Genomic DNA, 22354 nt, shown 5'->3' with positions numbered 1-22354 from the left:
GGCCATTTTATTTCCTCAAAAATTCCCTAAGATCCTCTATTCCTATTCCCTGTCCCCTATTGAGTCAAACAACATGACTGGGCACACGCACTCCGGCCATCGCAATGGCCAGTCTTCTACAAAAAACTCTCCCCATGGGCATGATGCGATTGAGTTAACCCAGTAACAACTGCAAGTCATTTTAAGTCAATTTCCTCAGCTCCCTGCTTACCTCTGCCTGCAATGCAGCTACCTTGTCTAGGGACAAAGGGCACACTAGGAATGCCGTGTTAGATGTGAACCCCCAAAGCTCCAAAAACGCTGTTGGACCCTCAGTCTTATCGAGTGCCATTGGGACCTCAAACAACTACACCACCCATTCCATGACATCCAAGAAATTGGAGCATAGTTGTAAGTCTGCTGGCATCAAAAATAGAAAGTCATCCAAATAATGGATAACTGACTGCACCCTCGCCGCATCCTGGACCACCCATTCCAAAAGCAAACTGAAGGCCTTAAACAAAGCGCAAGAAATCCAGGGGCCCATCAGAAAACATCAATCTAAGTAAACCCCCCTTTCCAGTAACACCACAAAAACCTCTGATACTCAGAATGTATTGGACTAAAGTGAATATCGGCCTCAACAGCTGTCTTTCCCATGAGTGCCCCTCGCTCATATACCTGTACCCACTCCACCGCTGTATACTTCCACCGAAGTATATTCCACTGAACAAAGTTCAGATGTGATCCTATCATTAACCCATACTCACCCAGTGCCAGGTGGTGTCAGGTGGTAAATAGGTCTGAATTTATTGGGTACTTTCTTGGGGACCTCACCTAATGTGGACAGTACAAAATCCGCTACTGATGGTTTAGCATAGGGGTTTGCCATTCTACCCAACCCTACTTCCTTATGTAATTTGTCAGTGACCACCGCCTTGATACTGGTGCACTGACTGCAAATTGCGTATGGTAAGACACAACGTGCTGAGGAGCTGTAATTTTAAAACCCTCCCAGAACCATTGCTCTTAAATGGTCACCTTCTTTCCTCTTCCTCATTTCCCAAAACTGTTCCCTGGGCAATGTAGTAGTAGACCATAGGTCCAGGAACTCAACCTGCGAGCCTTTGTGGATTGGCCTGACACCTGTTCCTCGTCTTCTTCCTTGTCTGACACCATTACATCCTTGGTCATAACCTGAAGAGCTTTTCCATGCAGGCAAAATATACAGTGGCAGAGTTGACGATGGCATCATCAGCACTGATCATACTGGTGGCATATTGGAAGCATTACTGAACAAATGTCCCTCATGGAGCCCGAGTCATTGATGGGTAAGTGTTGCTGGTCACTACTTCAAATCACCTGAGTTCTGGAGTTGGAATTTAACAATTGCTTGCTGCTGCTCCAACACTCTCTAAAGCACATGTAAAGTGGAATTCCATCAAGCTGATACATCAAATATGAGGCAGTCGGTGCGCAGGTCAAAGCTCCTCGGCAGTGCAGATAGGCAAGCAGCACTAGGGGGTAAATGACAAAAATACGAACACACAACAAGCACCTTAAGCAGCAGCTTTGGTAGGTCTGTATAGTTGGCCAAGTACCCTTGCACCACTATGTTGAGCACATGCACAATACAGAGTCAACGTGCCTTGGCTCAGAGCTGCTACAAGGTTTCGGCCATTGTCGCCTACCACCTTGCTGGGCTGAAGGTTCAGCGGTAACAACCACTCATGTGTCTGCTCCTAGATACCAGTCCACAGCTCGTGGATACTGGGTGGTCTTTTGTTTAGACAGATGAGTTTAGCACAGCCCGCTGCTGTTTCTTCATGGCTTTGCTAGAAATGGTGTTGTGGGCCATGCACTGACCATATGTGGAAGTAGAAGAGGAGGAATGCAGGAGGATGCAGCAACTGGAAGCAAGGGGCAATGTCCGGCAGTCCTGGGTGGGGGCAGAATGTGAACCAGAGCACGTCCTGACTCACTATCTCTCTATGATTTGGGGGATGGAGAGCTGAATGCATGCCGTAGACGAGCTGATGGTGATGGAGACAGTGGTGCCTTTGTAACTGGTGGAACAGCCTACAAATGACACCTGCTCTGCCTTCTGCATTCTGTAAGGAATAATGCCATGAAGAAGACACTCTGTAGGATGCTGTTTGTTTCCTGGCTCCCTGGGTACAAGAAGCAGAAGGCAGAAACATGGCTGGGGGCTGACCACTGCGCCTTGACCCCGTTTACTGGTCGGCCTGGACTTCCTGCCCACAACCTCTTCATCTAAAGTATCAGTGCATTCCACCCATGTCTGGACCTCATCATCACCCCTCACTACTTCCACCACCCAGCCCTCACTGCTGCTGCTTCTCCATTTACACCTTACAGAAAGCTACAGCCATTGGCAGTTGTGTTTCAATGTCATCATAGGTCTAGCTTCCTCCATACATGAAAAGGACAATTGATGGCTTTGAGAAGTCCCTTCCTATCTGCCTGACCATATGAGGAGCAGCAACCTCGTCCTCCTGTGAGTAATGACCTCTGGACACGTGACCCTTCTCTTATACTTCCGAGTCATATGTCCATCCCAGCCAATCACAGACATTACTATAAAGGCCATTACTGTGGGTGCTAAGAGGCAGCTTGGTGCTTTATCAGCCTATGGCTACGTGGGTGCTGAACCCAAAAAATGTTGGGTCCACTCATCACTTCTACTTATCTATAGGAGGCCGGATGACAAGGTCCAGGCTGCTCTTCCACCGCAGCTTCATAATCTATAGAACTTTACCATATTTACGGATAATTGTACAGACTCATGATAAGTGATAAGATCTACCTGATGTCAGCACTCCATGAATACTACAATATCTATGTACACGTTACCTAACCCTGACGTCTACTCTACATCATGAGACCTACAGTCCAGACGTGTTCATGGGAAGAATAAACAGAAGATGGTGTTTACCGCTCAGTCATTAATGTAGATTAATGGATTCCCCCCCCCCCCCGAGTAGCTGCTATATTAACCCCCGTATAAGCCTCCCATATAGGTGTCAGCCCTCGTCTATCCAGCATCTCCGGGAGCACAGGGTATGATGGGGATTTCTGCTTTATCTGGTCTTTGCTATATTTCTGTACCTTGTACTTTAGCACAGGACACTTTTATATGATTATATCCTGTACAGGTTCATTCTAGATGTTATTCATTTCTATCATTTACCAATATATTTCTGCTGCTGCTTCTGTCTGAGTAATATACAGATACTGGAGGGGGAGGGGGGGTTTATATGTTCTCCATGAAGATCGGGACAGACCGGTGTAATCTCTCCCCGACCTTCCAACAAACTTTACAGAAATCTTTAGATCATTGTGTGAATATGAGGGATAACTCTGTATCTGTGTATTATGTGACGTGTCATCTCCCATCTGCCGGCTCTGTCTGTCACGTCTGGGAGTTTGAAATTTATTCATTAAATATTCAGTAATTTTATAGGATCTTATAAATGGGGTGAAATAAACTAATTTGTTGTTACAATTTTTTTTTTTTCAAAATTTCACATTTTATAATTTTTTAACTTCTAATGTCTTTTCACCAAATAGTTTTGAAAGAACCAACATGGATGTCTTGAAGAAATCACTTTTCCTTATACTTTTCCTCGGATTAGTTTCTCTCTCCTGGTGTGAAGATGAGTAAGTACTCACTATACTCTCATATGTTACATCTCATTGCCTTTCACTATACTATAGTACTGTATAACACCACTGCTCCAATACTCCTACTACCCCCATCTCTTCTCCTCTGCTCCTGTACTCTGCCTCTCCTCTGCTCCTGTACTCTGCCTCTCCTCTGCTCTTGTACTCTGCCTCTCCTCTGCTCCTATATTCTGCCTCTCCTCTGCTCCTGTATTCTTCCTCTCCTCTTCTCCTGTACTCTGCCTCTCCTTTGCTCCTGTACTCTGCTCTCCTCTGCTCCTATATTCTGCCTCTCCTCTGCTCCTGTATTCTTCCTCTCCTCTTCTCCTGTACTCTGCTCTCCTCTGCTCCTGTATTATGCCTCTCCTCTGCTCCTGTACTCTGCTCTCCTTTGCTCCTGTATTCTGCCTCTCCTCTCCTCTGCTCCTGTACTCTGCCTCTCCTCTGCTGCTGTACTCTGTTTCTCCTCTGCTTCTGTACTCTGCCTTTTCTCTGCTCATGTACTCTGCCTCTCCTCTTCTCCTGTACTCTGCTCTCCTCTGCTCCTGTATTCTGCCTCTCCTCTGCTCCTGTACTCTGCTCTCCTTTGCTCCTGTATTCTGCCTCTCCTCTCCTCTGCTCCTGTACTCTGCCTCTCCTCTGCTGCTGTACTCTGTTTCTCCTCTGCTTCTGTACTCTGCCTTTTCTCTGCTCATGTACTCTGCCTCTCCTCTTCTACTGTACTCTGCCTCTCCTCTACTCCTGTACTCTGCCTCTCCTCTGCTCCTGTACTCTGCCTCTCCTCTGCTCCTGTACTCTGCCTCTCCTCTGCTTCTGTACTCTGCCTCTCCTCTCCTCTGCTCCTGTACTCTGCCTCTCCTCTGCTCCTGTACTCTGCCTCCCCTCTGCTCTTGTATTCTGCCTCTCCTCTGCTCCTGTATTCTGCCTTTCCTCTGCTCCTGTACTCTGCCTCTCCTCTGATCCTTTACTCTGCCTCTCCTCTGATCCTGTACTCTGCCTCTCCTCTGCTCCTCCTTTCTGCAAGATTTATAGTAATTTCTTTAAGTACATAATATTATTGATCAGGTATGACTGGCTATATGTCTCTTTAACAATCCAACAATTTTTTCATGCAGCACAAGGGAGGAGCAAGAAGTAAAGCGAGGCCATCCTGGGTAACTCTCCTCAGCTCCTTCACTCTGCTTCTCCTCTGCTCTTGTTTCCTGTCTCTCCTCTCCTCCTGTATTCCGACTCTCCTTTGCTCCTGTATTTTTCCTCTCCTCTGCTCCTGTTCTCTGCCTCTCCTTTTCTCCTGTACTCTGCCTCTCCTCTGCTTCTATATTTTACCTCTCCTCTGCTCATGTTTTCTGCCTCTCCTCTGCTCCTTTACGCTACCTCTCCTCTGCTCTTGTATTCTGCCTCTTCTCTTCTTTGCTCCTGTACTCTGCCTCTCCTCTGCTGTTGTATTCTGGCTCTCCTCTGCTCCTGTACTCTGCCTCTCCTCTGCTCCTGTATTCTTCCTCTCCTCTGATCCTGTACTCTGCCTCTCCTCTGCTCTTGTATCCTGCCTCTCCTCTGCTCCTGTATTCTGCCTCTCCTCTGCTCCTGTATTCTGCCTCTAATCTGCTTCTGTATTCTGCCTCTCCTACATCCCTGTACTCTGCCTCTCCTCTGCTCCTGTACTCTGCCTCTCCTCTGCTCCTGTACTCTGCCTCTCCTCTGCTCCTGTATTCTGCCTCTCCTCTGCTCCTGTATTCTGCCTCTCCTCTGCTCCTGTACTCTGCCTCTCCTCTGCTCCTGTATTCTGCCTCTCCTATACTCCTACTTTCTGCAAGATCTATAGTAATTTCTATAATTACATAAAATTATTGGTCAGTTATGACTGGCTATATGTCTCCTTTACAATTCAACAATCTTTCATGCAGAAAAAGAGAGGAACAAGAAGTAAAGCGACACTTTCCTGGGTAACTACAGATGATTTGTGCAAGAAATACTTACATTATCAATATGCTGTATTTCCTAAATGAATAATACACAAATCTCTGCTCCTGTACTCTGCCTCTCCTCTGCTCCTGTACTATGCCATTCCTCTGCTCCTGTACTCTGCCTCTCCTCTGCTCTCGTACTCTGCCTCTCCTCTGCTCCTGTTCCTTGACTCTCCTCTGCTCCTTAATTCTGCCTCTCCTCTGCTCCTGTACTTTGCCTCTCCTCTGCTCCTATAATCTGTCTCTCCTCTGCTCCTATATTCTGCCTCTCCTCTGCTCCTGTACTTTGCCTCTCCTCTGCTCCTGTACTCTGCCTCTCCTCTGCTCCTGTATTCTGCCTCTCCTCTGCTCCTGTTTTCTGTCTCTCCTCTGCTCTTGTTTTCTGCCACTCCTCTGCTCCTGTACTCTGCCTCTTCCCTGCTCCTGTATTATTCCTCTCCTCTGCTCCTGTACTCTGCTCTCCTCTGCTCCTGTATTCTGCCTCTCCTCTGCTCCTGTACTCTGCCTCTCCTTTGCTCCTGTATTCTGCCTCTCCTCTCCTCTGCTCCTGTACTCTGCCTCTCCTCTGCTGCTGTGCTCTGTTTCTCCTCTGCTTCTGTACTCTGCCTTTTCTCTGCTCATGTACTCTGCCTCTCCTCTTCTCCTGTACTCTGCCTCTCCTCTACTCCTGTACTCTGCCTCTCCTCTGCTCCTGTACTCTGCCTCTCCTCTGCTCCTGTACTCTGCCTCTCCTCTGCTTCTGTACTCTGCCTCTCCTCTGCTTCTGTACTCTGCCTCTCCTCTCCTCTCCTCTGCTCCTGTACTCTGCCTCTCCTCTGCTCCTGTACTCTGCCTCCCCTCTGCTCCTGTACTCTGCCTCTCCTCTCCTCTGCTCCGGTACTCTGCCTCTCCTCTGCTCCTGTTCTCTGCCTCTCCTCTGCTCCTGTATTCTGCCTCTCCTCTGCTCCTGTATTCTGCCTCTCCTCTGCTCCTGTACTCTGCCTCTCCTCTGATCCTGTACTCTGCCTCTCCTCTGATCCTGTACTCTGCCTCTCCTTTGCTCCTGTATTCTTCCTCACCTCTGCTCCTCAATTCTGCCTCTCCTCTGCGCCTGTACTCTGTATCTCCTATGCTCCTGTACTCTGCCTCTCCTCTGATCCTGTACTCTGCCTCTCCCCTGCTCCTGAATTCTGCCTCTCCTCTGCTCCTGTATTCTGCCACCCCTCTGCTCCTGTATTCTGCCACTCCTCTGCTCCTGTTTTCTGCCTCTCCTCTGCTCCTGTACTCTGCCTCTCCTCTGCTCCTGTATTCTGCCTCTCCTCTGCTCCTTTACTCTGTCTCTCCTCTGCTCCTGTACTTTGACTCTCCTCTGCTCCTGTACTCTACCTCTCTTCTGCTGCTGTATTCTGCCTCTCCTCTGCTCTTGTATACTGCCTCTCCTCTGCTCCTGTACTCTGCCTCTCCTCTGCTCTTGTACTCTGCCTCTCCTCTGCTCCTGTACTCTGCCTCCCTCTGCTCTTGTACTCTGCCTCTCCTCTCCTCTGCTCCTGTATTCTGCCTCTCCTCTGCTCATGTACTCTGCCTCTCCTCTTCTGCTGTTTCCTTCCTCTCCTCTGCTCCTGTACTCTGCCTCTCCTCTGCTCCTGTATCTGCCTCTCCTCTGCTCCTGTATTCTGCCTCTCCTCTGCTCCTCCTTTCTGGAAGATTTATAGTAATTTCTATAATTACATAATATTATTGGTCAGTTATGACTGGCTATATGTCTCCTTTACAATCCAACAATCTTTCATGCAGGAAAAGAGAGGAGCAAGAAGTAAAGCGACACTTTCCTGGGTAACTACAGATGATTTGTGCCAGAATTACTTACATTAACAATATGCTGTATTTCCGAAATGAATAATACACAAACCTCTGCTTCTGTACTCTGCCTCTCCTCTGCTCCTGTACTATGCCATTCCTCTGCTCCTGTTCTCTGCCTCTCCTCTGCTACTGTTCTCTGCCTTTCCTCTGCTCCTGTACTCTGCCTCTCCTCTGCTCCTGTACTCTGCCTCTCCTCTGCTCCTTTATTCTGCGTCACCTCAGCTCCTCTACTCTGCCTCTCCTCTGCTCCTGTATTCTGCCTCTCTTCTACTCATGTTCTCTGCCTCTCCTCTGCTCCTTTATTCTCTGTCTCCTCTGCTCCTGTACTCTGCCTCTCCTCTGCTCCTGTATTCTCCCTTTCCTCTGCTCCTGTACTCTGCCTCTCCTATCCTCCTGTACTCTGCCTCTCCTCTGCTCCTGTATTTTCCCATTTCTCTGCTCCTGTATTCTGCCTCTCCTCTGCTCCTGTATTTTGCCTCTCCTCTGCTCCTGTATTCTGCCTCTCCTCTGCTCCTGTATTCTGCCCCTCCTCTGCTTCTGTATTCTGCCTCTCCTCTGCTCCTGTATTCTGCCTCTCAGCTGCTCCTGTATTCTGCCTCTCCTCTGCTCTTGAACTCTACCTCTCCTCAGCTCCTTTGCTCTGCTTCCCCTCTGCTCCTGTACTCTGCCTATCCTCTGCTCCTGTACTTTGCCTCTCCTCTGCTCCTGTATTCTGCCTCTCCTCCGCTCCTGTACTCTTCCTCGCCTCTGCTCTTGTTCCCTGCCTCCCCTCTGCTCCTGTACTCTGCTTCTCCTCTGCTCCTGTATTCTGCCTCTCCTCTGCTCCTGTATTCTGCCTCTCCTATGCTCCTGTACTCTGCCTCTCCTCTGCTCCTATAGTCTGCCTCTCCTCTGCTCCTGTATTTCTTCTCTCCTCTGCTACTGTACCCTGCCTTTCCTCTGCTCCTGTATTCTGCCTCTCCTCTGCTCCTGTATTTTGCGTCTCCTCTGCTCCTGTATTCTGCCTCTCCTCTGCTCCTGTATTTTGCGTCTCCTCTGCTCCTGTATTCTGCTTATCCTCTACTCCTCCTTTCTGCAGGATTTATAGCAATTTCTATAATTACATAATATTATTGGTCAGTTATGACTGGCTATATGTCTTCTTTACATTTCACTAATCCTTCATGCAGCAAAAGAGAGGAGCAAGAAGTAAAGCGACACTTTCCTGGGTAACTACAGATGATTTGTGCCAGAAATACTTACATTATCAATATGCTGTATTTCCTAAATGAATAATACACAAACCTCTGCTCCTGTACTCTGCCTCTCCTCTGCTCCTGTACTCTGCCTCTCCTCAGCTCCTCTACTCTGCCTCTCCTCTGCTCCTGTATTCTGCCTCTCTTCTACTCCTGTTCTCTGCCTCTCCTCTGCTCCTTTATTCTCTGTCTCCTCTGCTCCTGTACTCTGCCTCTCCTCTGCTCCTGTATTTTCCCTTTTCTCTGCTCCTGTATTCTGCCTCTCCTCTGCTCCTGTATTCAGCCTCTTCTCTGCTCCTGTATGCTGCCTCTCCTCTGCTCCTGTATTCAGCCTCTTCTCTGCTCCTGTATTCTGCCTCTCCTCTGCTCCTGTATTCTGCCTCTCCTCTGCTCCTGTATTCTGCCTCTCCTCTGCTTCTGTATTCTGCCTCTCCTCTGCTCCTGTATTCTGCCACTCAGCTGCTCCTGTATTCTGCCTCTCCTCTGCTCTTGAACTCTACCTCTCCTCAGCTCCTTTCCTCTGCTTCCCCTCTGCTCCTGTACTCTGCCTATCCTCTGCTCCTGTACACTGCCTATCCTCTGCTCCTGTACTTTGCCTCTCCTCTGCTCCTGTATTCTGCCTCTCCTCTGCTCCTGTATTCTGCCTCTCCTCTGCTCCTGTACTCTGCCTCTCCTCTGCTCCTATAGTCTGCCTCTCCTCTGCTCCTGTATTTCTTCTCTCCTCTGCTGCTGTACTCTGCCTTTCCTCTGCTCCTGTATTCTGCCTCTCCTTTGCTCCTGTATTTTGCGTCTCCTCTGCTCCTGTATTCTGCTTCTCCTCTGCTCCTGTATTCTGTCTCTCCTCTGCTCCTCCTTTCTGCAGGATTTATAGCAATTTCTATAAGTACATAATATTATTGATCAGTTATGACTGGCTATATGTCCTCTTTACATTTCACTAATCTTTCATGCAGCAAAAGAGAGGAGCAAGAAGTAAAGCGACACTTTCCTGGGTAACTACAGATGATTTGTGCCAGAATTACTTACATTATCAATATGCTGTATTTCCTAAATGAATAATACACAAACCTCTGCTCCCCTACTCTGCCTTTCCTCTGCTCTGCTCCTGTACTCTGCCTCTCCTCTGCTCCTGTACTCTGCCTCTCCTCTGCTCCTGTATTCTGCCTCTCCTCTGCTCTTAAACTCTACCTCTCCTCAGCTCCTTTGCTCTGCTTCCCCTCTGCTCCTGTACTCTGCCTCTCCTCTGCTCCTGTACTCTGCCTATCCTCTGCTCCTGTACTTTGCCTCTCCTCTGCTCCTGTATTCTGCCTCTCCTCTGCTCCTGTACTCTGCCTCTCCTCTGCTCCTGTACTCTGTCTCTCCTCTGCTCCTGTATTCTGCCTCTCTTCTACTCCTGTTCTCTGCCTTTCCTCTGCTTCTGTACTCTGCCTCTCCTATGCTCCTGTACTCTGCCTCTCCTTTGCTCCTGTACTCTGCCTCTCCTCTGCTCCTATAGTCTGCGTCTCCTCTGCTACTGAACTCTGCCTCTCCTCTGCTTCTGTACTCTGCCTCTCCTCTGCTTCTGTATTTCTTCTCTCCTCTCCTCCTGTATTCTGCCTCTCCTCTGCTCCTGTACTCTGCCTCTACTCTGCTCCTGTATTCTGCCTCTCCTCTGCTCCTGTACTCTGCCTCTCCTCTGCTCCTATAGTCTGCCTCTCCTCTGCTCCTGTATTTCTTCTCTCCTCTGCTGCTGTACTCTGCCTTTCCTCTGCTCCTGTATTCTGCCTCTCCTCTGCTCCTGTATTTTGCGTCTCCTCTGCTCCTGTATTCTGCCTCTCCTCTGCTCCTGTATTTTGCGTCTCCTCTGCTCCTGTATTCTGCTTCTCCTCTGCTCCTGTATTCTGTCTCTCCTCTGCTCCTCCTTTCTGCAGGATTTATAGCAATTTCTATAATTACATAATATTATTGATCAGTTATGACTGGCTATATGTCTCCTTTACATTTCACTAATCTTTCATGCAGCAAAAGAGAGGAGCAAGAAGTAAAGCGACACTTTCCTGGGTAACTACAGATGATTTGTGCAAGAAATACTTACATTATCAATATGCTGTATTTCCTAAATGAATAATACACAAACCTCTGCTCCTCTACTCTGCCTTTCCTCTGCTCTGCTCCTGTACTCTGCCTCTCCTCTGCTCCTGTACTCTGCCTCTCCTCTGCTCCTGTACTCTGCCTCTCCTCTGCTCCTGTATTCTGCCTCTCTTCTACTCCTGTTCTCTGCCTTTCCTCTGCTTCTGTATCATGCCTCTCCTCTTCTCCTTTATTCTCTGTCTCCTCTGCTCCTGTACTCTGCCTCTCCTCTGCTCCTGTACTCTGCCTCTCCTCTGCTCCTGTACTCTGCCTCTCCTCTGCTCCTGTACTCTGCCTCTCCTCTGCTCCTGTACTCTGCCTCTCCTCTGCTCCTGTACTCTGCCTCTCCTCTGCTCCTGTATTCTGCCTCTCCTCTGCTCTTAAACTCTACCTCTCCTCAGCTCCTTTGCTCTGCTTCCCCTCTGCTCCTGTACTCTGCCTCTCCTCTGCTCCTGTACTCTGCCTATCCTCTGCTCCTGTACTTTGCCTCTCCTCTGCTCCTGTATTCTGCCTCTCCTCTGCTCCTGTACTCTGCCTCTCCTCTGCTCCTGTACTCTGTCTCTCCTCTGCTCCTGTATTCTGCCTCTCTTCTACTCCTGTTCTCTGCCTTTCCTCTGCTTCTGTACTCTGCCTCTCCTCTGCTCCTGTACTCTGCCTCTCCTTTGCTCCTGTATTCTGCCTCTCCTCTGCTCCTATAGTCTGCCTCTCCTCTGCTCCTTAATTCTGCCTCTCCTCTGCTCCTGTACTTTGCCTCTCCTCTGCTCCTATAATCTGTCTCTCCTCTGCTCCTATATTCTGCCTCTCCTCTGCTCCTGTACTTTGCCTCTCCTCTGCTCCTGTACTCTGCCTCTCCTCTGCTCCTGTATTCTGCCTCTCCTCTGCTCCTGTTTTCTGTCTCTCCTCTGCTCTTGTTTTCTGCCACTCCTCTGCTCCTGTACTCTGCCTCTTCCCTGCTCCTGTATTATTCCTCTCCTCTGCTCCTGTACTCTGCCTCTCCTCTACTCCTGTACTCTGCCTCTCCTCTGCTCCTGTACTCTGCCTCTCCTCTGCTCCTGTACTCTGCCTCTCCTCTGCTTCTGTACTCTGCCTCTCCTCTCCTCTCCTCTGCTCCTGTACTCTGCCTCTCCTCTGCTCCTGTACTCTGCCTCCCCTCTGCTCCTGTACTCTGCCTCTCCTCTCCTCTGCTCCGGTACTCTGCCTCTCCTCTGCTCCTGTTCTCTGCCTCTCCTCTGCTCCTGTATTCTGCCTCTCCTCTGCTCCTGTATTCTGCCTCTCCTCTGCTCCTGTACTCTGCCTCTCCTCTGATCCTGTACTCTGCCTCTCCTCTGATCCTGTACTCTGCCTCTCCTTTGCTCCTGTATTCTTCCTCACCTCTGCTCCTCAATTCTGCCTCTCCTCTGCGCCTGTACTCTGTATCTCCTATGCTCCTGTACTCTGCCTCTCCTCTGATCCTGTACTCTGCCTCTCCCCTGCTCCTGAATTCTGCCTCTCCTCTGCTCCTGTATTCTGCCACTCCTCTGCTCCTGTATTCTGCCTCTCCTCTGCTCCTGTTTTCTGCCTCTCCTCTGCTCCTGTACTCTGCCTCTCCTCTGCTCCTGTATTCTGCCTCTCCTCTGCTCCTTTACTCTGTCTCTCCTCTGCTCCTGTACTTTGACTCTCCTCTGCTCCTGTACTCTACCTCTCTTCTGCTGCTGTATACTGCCTCTCCTCTGCTCCTGTACTCTGCCTCTCCTCTGCTCTTGTACTCTGCCTCTCCTCTGCTCTTGTACTCTGCCTCTCCTCTGCTCCTGTACTCTGCCTCCCTCTGCTCTTGTACTCTGCCTCTCCTCTCCTCTGCTCCTGTATTCTGCCTCTCCTCTGCTCCTCTATTCTGCCTCTCCTCTGCTCATGTACTCAGCCTCTCCTCTTCTGCTGTTTCCTTCCTCTCCTCTGCTCCTGTACTCTGCCTCTCCTCTGCTACTGTATCTGCCTCTCCTCTGCTCCTGTATTCTGCCTCTCCTCTGCTCCTCCTTTCTGGAAGATTTATAGTAATTTCTATAATTACATAATATTATTGGTCAGTTATGACTGGCTATATGTCTCCTTTACAATCCAACAATCTTTCATGCAGGAAAAGAGAGGAGCAAGAAGTAAAGCGACACTTTCCTGGGTAACTACAGATGATTTGTGCCAGAAATACTTACATTATCAATATGCTGTATTTCCGAAATGAATAATACACAAACCTCTGCTTCTGTACTCTGCCTCTCCTCTGCTCCTGTACTATGCCATTCCTCTGCTCCTGTTCTCTGCCTCTCCTCTGCTACTGTACTCTGCCTTTCCTCTGCTCCTGTACTCTGCCTCTCCTCTGCTCCTGTACTCTGCCTCTCCTCTGCTCCTTTATTCTGCGTCACCTCAGCTCCTCTACTCTGCCTCTCCTCTGCTCATGTTCTCTGCCTCTCCTCTGCTCCTTTATTCTCTGTCTCCTCTGCTCCTGTACTCTGCCTCTCCTCTGCTCCTGTATTCTCCCTTTCCTCTGCTCCTGTACTCTGCCTCTCCTATCCTCCTGTACTCTGCCTCTCCTCTGCTCCTGTATTTTCCCATTTCTCTGCTCCTGTATTCTGCCTCTCCTCTGCTCCTGTATTCTGCCTCTCCTCTGCTCCTGTATTCTGCCTCTCCTCTGCTCCTGTATTCTGCCCCTCCTCTGCTTCTGTATTCTGCCTCTCCTCTGCTCCTGTATTCTGCCTCTCAGCTGCTCCTGTATTCTGCCTCTCCTCTGCTCTTGAACTCTACCTCTCCTCAGCTCCTTTGCTCTGCTTCCCCTCTGCTCCTGTACTCTGCCTATCCTCTGCTCCTGTACTTTGCCTCTCCTCTGCTCCTGTATTCTGCCTCTCCTCCACTCCTGTACTCTTCCTCGCCTCTGCTCCTGTTCCCTGCCTCCCCTCTGCTCCTGTACTCTGCTTCTCCTCTGCTCCTGTATTCTGCCTCTCCTCTGCTCCTGTATTCTGCCTCTCCTCTGCTCCTGTACTCTGCCTCTCCTCTGCTCCTATAGTCTGCCTCTCCTCTGCTCCTGTATTTCTTCTCTCCTCTGCTACTGTACCCTGCCTTTCCTCTGCTCCTGTATTCTGCCTCTCCTCTGCTCCTGTATTTTGCGTCTCCTCTGCTCCTGTATTCTGCCTCTCCTCTGCTCCTGTATTTTGCGTCTCCTCTGCTCCTGTATTCTGCTTATCCTCTAATCCTCCTTTCTGCAGGATTTATAGCAATTTCTATAATTACATAATATTATTGGTCAGGTATGACTGGCTATATGTCTTCTTTACATTTCACTAATCCTTCATGCAGCAAAAGAGAGGAGCAAGAAGTAAAGCGACACTTTCCTGGGTAACTACAGATGATTTGTGCAAGAAATACTTACATTATCAATATGCTGTATTTCCTAAATGAATAATACACAAACCTCTGCTCCTGTACTCTGCCTCTCCTCTGCTCCTGTACTCTGCCTCTCCTCTGCTCCTGTACTCTGCCTCTCCTCTGCTCCTGTACTCTGCCTCTCCTCTGCTCCTGTACTCTGCCTCTCCTCTGCTCCTTTATTCTGCGTCACCTCAGCTCCTCTACTCTGCCTCTGCTCTGCTCCTGTATTCTGCCTCTCTTCTACTCCTGTTCTCTGCCTCTCCTCTGCTCCTTTATTCTCTGTCTCCTCTGCTCCTGTACTCTGCCTCTCCTCTGCTCCTGTATTTTCCCTTTTCTCTGCTCCTGTATTCTGCCTCTCCTCTGCTCCTGTATTCAGCCTCTTCTCTGCTCCTGTATTCTGCCTCTCCTCTGCTCCTGTATTCAGCCTCTTCTCTGCTCCTGTATTCTGCCTCTCCTCTGCTCCTGTATTCTGCCTCTCCTCTGCTCCTGTATTCTGCCTCTCCTCTGCTTCTGTATTCTGCCTCTCCTCTGCTCCTGTATTCTGCCACTCAGCTGCTCCTGTATTCTGCCTCTCCTCTGCTCTTGAACTCTACCTCTCCTCAGCTCCTTTCCTCTGCTTCCCCTCTGCTCCTGTACTCTGCCTATCCTCTGCTCCTGTACTCTGCCTATCCTCTGCTCCTGTACTTTGCCTCTCCTCTGCTCCTGTATTCTGCCTCTCCTCTGCTCCTGTATTCTGCCTCACCTCTGCTCCTGTACTCTGCCTCTCCTCTGCTCCTATAGTCTGCCTCTCCTCTGCTCCTGTATTTCTTCTCTCCTCTGCTGCTGTACTCTGCCTTTCCTCTGCTCCTGTATTCTGCCTCTCCTCTGCTCCTGTACTCTGCCTCACCTCTGCTCCTGTATTTTGCGTCTCCTCTGCTCCTGTATTCTGCCTCTCCTCTGCTCCTGTATTTTGAGTCTCCTCTGCTCCTGTATTCTGCTTCTCCTCTGCTCCTGTATTCTGTCTCTCCTCTGCTCCTCCTTTCTGCAGGATTTATAGCAATTTCTATAATTACATAATATTATTGGTCAGGTATGACTGGCTATATGTCCTCTTTACATTTCACTAATCTTTCATGCAGCAAAAGAGAGGAGCAAGAAGTAAAGCGACACTTTCCTGGGTAACTACAGATGATTTGTGCCAGAATTACTTACATTATCAATATGCTGTATTTCCTAAATGAATAATACACAAACCTCTGCTCCTCTACTCTGCCTTTCCTCTCCTCTGCTCCTGTACTCTGCCTCTCCTCTGCTCCTGTACTCTGCCTCTCCTCTGCTCCTGTATTCTGCCTCTCTTCTACTCCTGTTCTCTGCCTTTCCTCTGCTTCTGTATCATGCCTCTCCTCTCCTCTGCCCCTGTACTCTGCCTCTCCTCTGCTCCTGTACTCTGCCTCTCCTCCCCTCTGCTCCTGTACTCTGCCTCTCCTCTTCTCCTTTATTCTCTGTCTCCTCTGCTCCTGTACTCTGCCTCTCCTCTGCTCCTGTACTTTGCCTCTCCTCTGCTCCTGTATTCTGCCTCTCCTCTGCTCCTGTATTCTGCCTCTCCTCTGCTCTTAAACTCTACCTCTCCTCAGCTCCTTTGCTCTGCTTCCCCTCTGCTCCTGTACTCTGCCTCTCCTCTGCTCCTGTACTCTGCCTATCCTCTGCTCCTGTACTTTGCCTCTCCTCTGCTCCTGTATTCTGCCTCTCCTCTGCTCCTGTACTCTGCCTCTCCTCTGCTCCTGTACTCTGTCTCTCCTCTGCTCCTGTATTCTGCCTCTCTTCTACTCCTGTTCTCTGCCTTTCCTCTGCTTCTGTACTCTGCCTCTCCTCTGCTCCTGTACTCTGCCTCTCCTTTGCTCCTGTACTCTGCCTCTCCTCTGCTCCTATAGTCTGCGTCTCCTCTGCTACTGTACTCTGCCTCTCCTCTGCTTCTGTACTCTGCCTCTCCTCTGCTTCTGTATTTCTTCTCTCCTCTCCTCCTGTATTCTGCCTCTCCTCTGCTCCTGTACTCTGCCTCTACTCTGCTCCTGTATTCTGCCTCTCCTCTGCTCCTGTATTTTGCGTCTCCTCTGCTCCTGTACTCTGCCTCTCCTCTACTCCTCCTTTCTGCAGGATTTATAGCAATTTCTATAAGTACATAATATTATTGATCAGTTATGACTGGCTATATGTCTTCTTTACATTTCACTAATCTTTCATGCAGCAAAAGAGAGGAGCAAGAAGTAAAGCGACACTTTCCTGGGTAACTACAGATGATTTGTGCCAGAAATACTTACATTATCAATATGCTGTATTTCCTAAATGAATAATACACAAACCTCTGCTCCTCTACTCTGCCTTTCCTCTGCTCTGCTCCTGTACTCTGCCTCTCCTCTGCTCCTGTACTCTGCCTCTCCTCTGCTCCTGTACTCCGCCTCTCCTCTGCTCCTGTATTCTGCCTCTCTTCTACTCCTGTTCTCTGCCTTTCCTCTGCTTCTGTATCATGCCTCTCCTCTGCTCCTTTATTCTCTGTCTCCTCTGCTCCTGTACTCTGCCTCTCCTCTGCTCCTGTACTCTGCCTCTCCTCTGCTCCTGTACTCTGCCTCTCCTCTGCTCCTGTATTCTGCCTCTCCTCTGCTCTTGAACTCTACCTCTCCTCAGCTCCTTTGCTCTGCTTCCCCTCTGCTCCTTTACTCTGACTCTCCTCTGCTCCTGTACTCTGCTTCTCCTTTGCTCCTGTACTCTGCCTCTCCTCTGCTCCTATATTCTGCCTCTCCTCTGCTCCTGTATTCTTCCTCTCCTCTGCTCCTGTTCTCTGCTCTCCTCTGCTCCTGTATTTTGCCTCTCCTCTGCTCCTGTACACTGCCTCTCCTCTGCTCCTGTATTCTGCCTCTCCTCTGCTCCTGTACTCTGCCTTTCCTTTGCTCCTGTATTCTGCCTCTCCTCTCCTCTGCTTCTGTACTCTGCCTCTCCTCTGCTGCTGTACTCTGTTTCTCCTCTGCTTCTGTACTCTGCCTTTTCTCTGCTCATGTACTCTGCCTCTCCTCTTCTCCTGTACTCTGCCTCTCCTCTACTCCTGTACTCTGCCTCTCCTCTGCTCCTGTACTCTGCCTCTCCTCTGCTCCTGTACTCTGCCTCTCCTCTGCTTCTGTACTCTGCCTCTCCTCTCCTCTCCTCTGCTCCTGTATTCTGCCTCTCCTCTGCTCCTGTATTCTGCCTCTCCTCTGCTCCTGTACTCTGCCTCCCCTCTGCTCCTGTACTCTGCCTCTCTTCTTCTCTGCTCCGGTACTCTGCCTCTCCTCTGCTCCTGTATTCTGCCTCTCCTCTGCTCCTGTATTCTGCCTCTCCTCTGATCCTGTACTCTGCCTCTCCTCTGATCCTGTACTCTGCCTCTCCTCTGCTCCTCCTTTCTGCAAGATTTATAGTAATTTCTTTAAGTACATAATATTATTGATCAGGTATGACTGGCTATATGTCTCTTTAACAATCCAACATTTTTTTCATGCAGCAAAAGAGAGGAGCAAGAAGTAAAGCGAGGCCATCCTGGGTAACTCTCCTCAGCTCCTTCACTCTGCTTCTCCTCTGCTCTTGTTTCCTGTCTCTCCTCTGCTCCTGTATTCTGCCTCTCCTTTGCTCCTGTATTTTTCCTCTCCTCTGCTCTTGTATGGTGCATCTCCTCTGCTCCTGTTCTCTGCCTCTCCTTTTCTCCTGTACGCTACCTCTCTTGTATTCTGCCTCTTCTCTTCTCTGCTCCTGTACTCTGCCTCTCCTCTGCTGTTGTATTCTGGCTCTCCTCTGCTCCTGTACTCTGCCTCTCCTCTACTCCTGTATTCTGCCTCTCCTCTGATCCTGTACTCTGCCTCTCCTCTGCTCTTGTATCCTGCCTCTCCTCTGCTCCTGTATTCTGCCTCTCCTCTGCTCCTGTATTCTGCCTCTCCTCTGCTTCTGTATTCTGCCTCTCCTGCACCCCTATACTCTGCCTCTCCTCTGCTCCTGTACTCTGCCTCTCTCTGCTCATGTACTCTGCCTCTCCTCTGCTCCTGTATTCTGCCTCTCCTCTGCTCATGTACTCTGCCTCTCCTCTGCTCCTGTATTCTGCCTATACTCCTACTTTCTGCAAGATCTATAGTAATTTCTTTACGTACATTACATTATTGGTCAGTTATGACTGGCTATATGTCTCCTTTACAATTCAACAATCTTTCATGCAGGAAAAGAGAGGAGCAAGAAGTAAAGCGACACTTTCCTGGGTAACTACAGATGATTTGTGCAAGAAATACTTACATAATCAATATGCTGTATTTCCTAAATTAATAATACACAAATCTCTGCTCCTGTACTCTGCCTCTCCTCTGCTCCTGTACTCTGTCTCTCCTCTGCTCCTTAATTCTGCATCTTCTCTTCTCTGCTCCTGTACTCTACCTCTCCTCTGCTCCTATAATCTGTCTCTCCTCTGCTCCTATATTCTGCCTCTCCTCTGTTCCTTTTCTTTGCCTCTCCTTTGCTCCTGTATTCTGCCACAACTCTTCTCCTGTACTCTGCCTCTCCCCTGCTCCTGTTTTCTGCCTCTCCTCTGCTCCTGAATTCTGCCTCTCCTCTGCTACTGTATTCTGTCTCTCCTCTGCTCCTGTTTTCTGCCTCTCCTCTGCTCCTGTACTCTGCCTCTCCTCTGCTACTGTATTCTGTCTCTCCTCTGCTCCTGTTTTCTGCCTCTCCTCTGCTCCTGTACTCTGCCTCTCCTCTGTTCCTGTATTCTGCCTCTCCTCTGCTCCTGTAGTCTGCATCTCCTTTGTTCCCATACTCTGCCTCTCCTCTGCTCCTGTATTCTGCCTCTCCTACACCCCTGCACTCTGCCTCTCCTCTGCTCCTGTATTATGCCTCTCCTCTGCTCCTGTACTCTGCCTCTCCTCTGCTCCTGTACTCTGTCTCTCCTCTGCTCCTGTACTCTGTCTCTCCTCTGCTCCTGTACTTTGCCTCTCCTCTGCTCCTGTATTCTGCCACTCCTCTGCTCCTGTACTCTGCCTCTCCTCTGCTCCTGTACTCTGTCTCTCCTCTGCTGCTGTTTTCTTCCTCTCCTCTGCTCCTGTACTCTGCCTCGCCTCTCTTCCTGTACTTTGCCTCTCCTCTGCTCCTGTCCTTTGCCTCTCCTCTGCTCCTGTATTCTGCCTCTCCTCTGCTCCTCCTTTCTGGAAGATTTATAGTAATTTCTATAATTACATAATATTATTGATCAGGTATGACTGGCTATATGTCTCCTTTACAATTCAACAATCTTTCATGCAGGAAAAGAGAGGAGCAAGAAGTAAAGCGACACTTTCCTGGGTAACTACAGATGATTTGTGCAAGAAATACTTACATTATCAATATGCTGTATTTCCTAAAAGGAAAACACAAGCCTCAGCTCCTGTACTCTGCCTATCCTCTGCTCCTGTACTCTGCCTCTCCTCTCCTCCTGCATTCTGCCTCTCCTCTGCTCCTATAGTCTGCCTCTCCTCTGCTACTGTACTCTGCCTCTCCTCTGCTACTGTACTCTGCCTTTCCTCTGCTTCTGTACTCTGCCTCTCCTCTGCTCCTGTACTCTGCCTCTCCGCTGCTCCTATAGTCTGCCTCTCCTCTGCTACTGTACTCTGCCTCTCCTCTGCTACTGTACTCTGCCTTTCCTCTGCTTCTGTACTCTACCTCTACTCTGCTCCTGTATTCTGCCTCTCCTCTGCTCCTGTATTTTGCGTCTCCTCTGCTCCTGTACTCTGCCCCTCCTCTACCCCTCCTTTCTGCAAGATTTATAGCAATTTCTATAATTATATAATATTATTGATCAGGTATGACTGGCTATATGTCTCCTTTACATTTCAATAATCTTTCATGCAGCAAAAGAGAGGAGCAAGAAGTAAAGCGACACTTTCCTGGGTAACTACAGATGATTTGTGCCAGAATTACTTACATTATCAATATGCTGTATTTCCTAAATGAATAATACACAAACCTCTGCTCCTGTACTCTGCCTCTCCTCTGCTCCTGTACTCTGCCTCTCCTCTGCTCCTGTACTATGCCATTCCTCTGCTCCTGTACTCTGCCTCTCCACTGCTCCTGTACTCTGCCTCTCCTCTGCTCCTGTACTCTGCCTTTCCTCTGCTCTGCTCCTGTACTTTGTCTCTCCTCGGCTTCTCTATTGGCCTTTTCTCTGCTCCTATATTCTGCCTCTCCTCTGCTCCTGCATTCTGCCTCTCCTCTGCTCCTGTACTATCCCTCTCCTCTGCTCCTGTACTCTGCCTCTCCTCTGCTCCTGTACTCTGCCTCTCCTCTGCTCCTGTATTCTGCCTCTCTTCTACTCCTGTTCTCTGCCTTTCCTCTGCTTCTGTATCATGCCTCTCCTCTGCTCCTTTATTCTCTGTCTCCTCTGCTCCTGTACTCTGCCTCTCCTCTGCTCCTGTATTTTCCCTTTTCTCTGCTCCTGTAATCTGCCTCTCCTCTGCTTTTGAACTCTACCTCTCCTCAGCTCCTTTGCTCTGCTTCCCCTCTGCTCCTGTACTCTGCCTCTCCTCTGCTCCTGTACTCTGCCTATCCTCTGCTCCTGTACTTTGCCCCTCCTCTGCTCCTGTATTCTGCCTCTCTTCCGCTCCTGTACTCTTCCTCGCCTCTGCTCCTGTTCCCTGCCTCCCCTCTGCTCCTGTATTTTGCCTCTCCTCTGATCCTGTATTTTGCCTCTCCTCTGATCCTGTATTCTGCCGTCCTCTGTTACTGTATTCTGCCTCTCCTCTGCTACTGTATTCTGCCTCTCCTCTGCTGCTGCATTCTTCCTCTCCTCTGCTCCTGTTTTCTCCATCTCCTCTTCTCCTCTATTCTGCCGTCCTCTGTTACTGTATTCTGCCTCTCCTCTGCTCCTGTATTCTGCCTCTCCTCTGCTGCTGCATTCTTCCTCTCCTCTGCTCCAGTATTCTGCCTCTCCTCTGCCCCTGTATTTTGCATCTCCTCTGCTCCTGTACTCTGCCTCTCCTCTGCTCCTGTATTTTGTTTCTCCTCTGCTCTGCTCCTGTACTCTGCCTCTCCTCTGCTCCTGTACTCTGCCTCTCCTCTGCTCCTGTACTCTGCCTCTCCTCTGCTCCTGTACTCTGCCTCTCCTCTGCTCCTGTACTCTTCCTCTCCTCTCCTCTGCTCCTGTACTCTGCTTCTCCTCTGCTCCTGTACTCTGCCCCTCCTCTACTCCTCCTTTCTGCAGGATTTATAGCAATTTCTATAATTACATAATATTATTGATCAGGTATGACTGGCTGTATGTCTTCTTTACATTTCACTAATCTTTCATGCAGCAAAAGAGAGGAGCAAGAAGTAAAGCGACACTTTCCTGGGTAACTACAGATGATTTGTGCCAGAAATACTTACATTATCAATATGCTGTATTTTCTTAATGAATAATACACAAACCTCTGCTCCTGTACTCTGCCTCTCCTCTGCTCCTGTACTATGCCATTCCTCTGCTCCTGTACTCTGCCTCTCCTCTGCTCTGCTCCTGTACTCTGCCTCTCCTCTGCTCCTGTATTCTGCCTCTCCTCTGCTCCTGTATTCTGCCTCTCCTCTGCTCCTGTACTCTGCCTCTCCTCTGCTCTGCTCCTGTACTCTGCCTATCCTCTGCTCCTGTATTCTACCTCTCCTCTGCTCCTGTACTCTGCCTCTCCTCTGCTCCTATATTCTGCCTCCTCTCTGCTCCTGTTCTCTGCCTCTTCTCTGCCTCTCATCTGCTCCTGTTCTCTGTCTCTCCTCTGCTCCTACATTCTGCCTCCTCTCTGCTCCTGTTGTCTTTCTCTCATTTCCTCCTATATTCTGCCTCCTCTCTGCTTCTGTTCTCTGACTCTCTGATTCTGTTCTCTGCCTCCTCTCTACTCCTCTTCTCTGCCTCCTCTCTTCTTCTGTTCTTTCCCTCTCTGCTCCTGTTCTCTGCCTCCTCTCTGCTCCTGTACTCTGCCTCTCCTCTGCTCCTGTACTCTGCCTCTCCTCTGCTCCTGTACTCTGCCTCTCCTCTGCTCCTGTATTCTGCCTCTCCTCTGCTGCTGTATTCAGCCTCTCCTCTGCTGCTATATTCTTCCTCTCCTCTGCTCCTGTACTCTGGCTCACCACTATTCCTTTACTCTTCATCTCATCTGCTCAAGTATTTCACCT

At 49.4% G+C, this 22354-nt stretch overlaps 1 protein-coding gene and 1 long non-coding RNA gene across 2 annotated transcripts in view; one reads left to right on the top strand and one right to left on the bottom strand.

The window, feature by feature from the left end:
• LOC140126029 (uncharacterized) overlaps positions 1-22354 on the bottom strand; it is a 259268-nt gene that overhangs the window by 74560 nt on the left and 162354 nt on the right. The window lies entirely within an intron of this gene.
• On the top strand, positions 3010-5610 carry LOC140128843 (uncharacterized). Its single transcript, XR_011855153.1, has 4 exons — positions 3010-3060; positions 3571-3660; positions 4779-4817; positions 5568-5610. It is a non-coding gene; the product is annotated as an uncharacterized lncRNA (long non-coding RNA).

Source organism: Engystomops pustulosus, chromosome 4, assembly GCF_040894005.1.
Source record: "Engystomops pustulosus chromosome 4, aEngPut4.maternal, whole genome shotgun sequence".
Classification (NCBI taxonomy): Eukaryota; Metazoa; Chordata; class Amphibia; order Anura; family Leptodactylidae; genus Engystomops; species Engystomops pustulosus.
The sequence above is the reverse complement of the archived record's forward strand: the minus strand, read 5'-3'. Positions and strand labels throughout refer to the sequence as shown.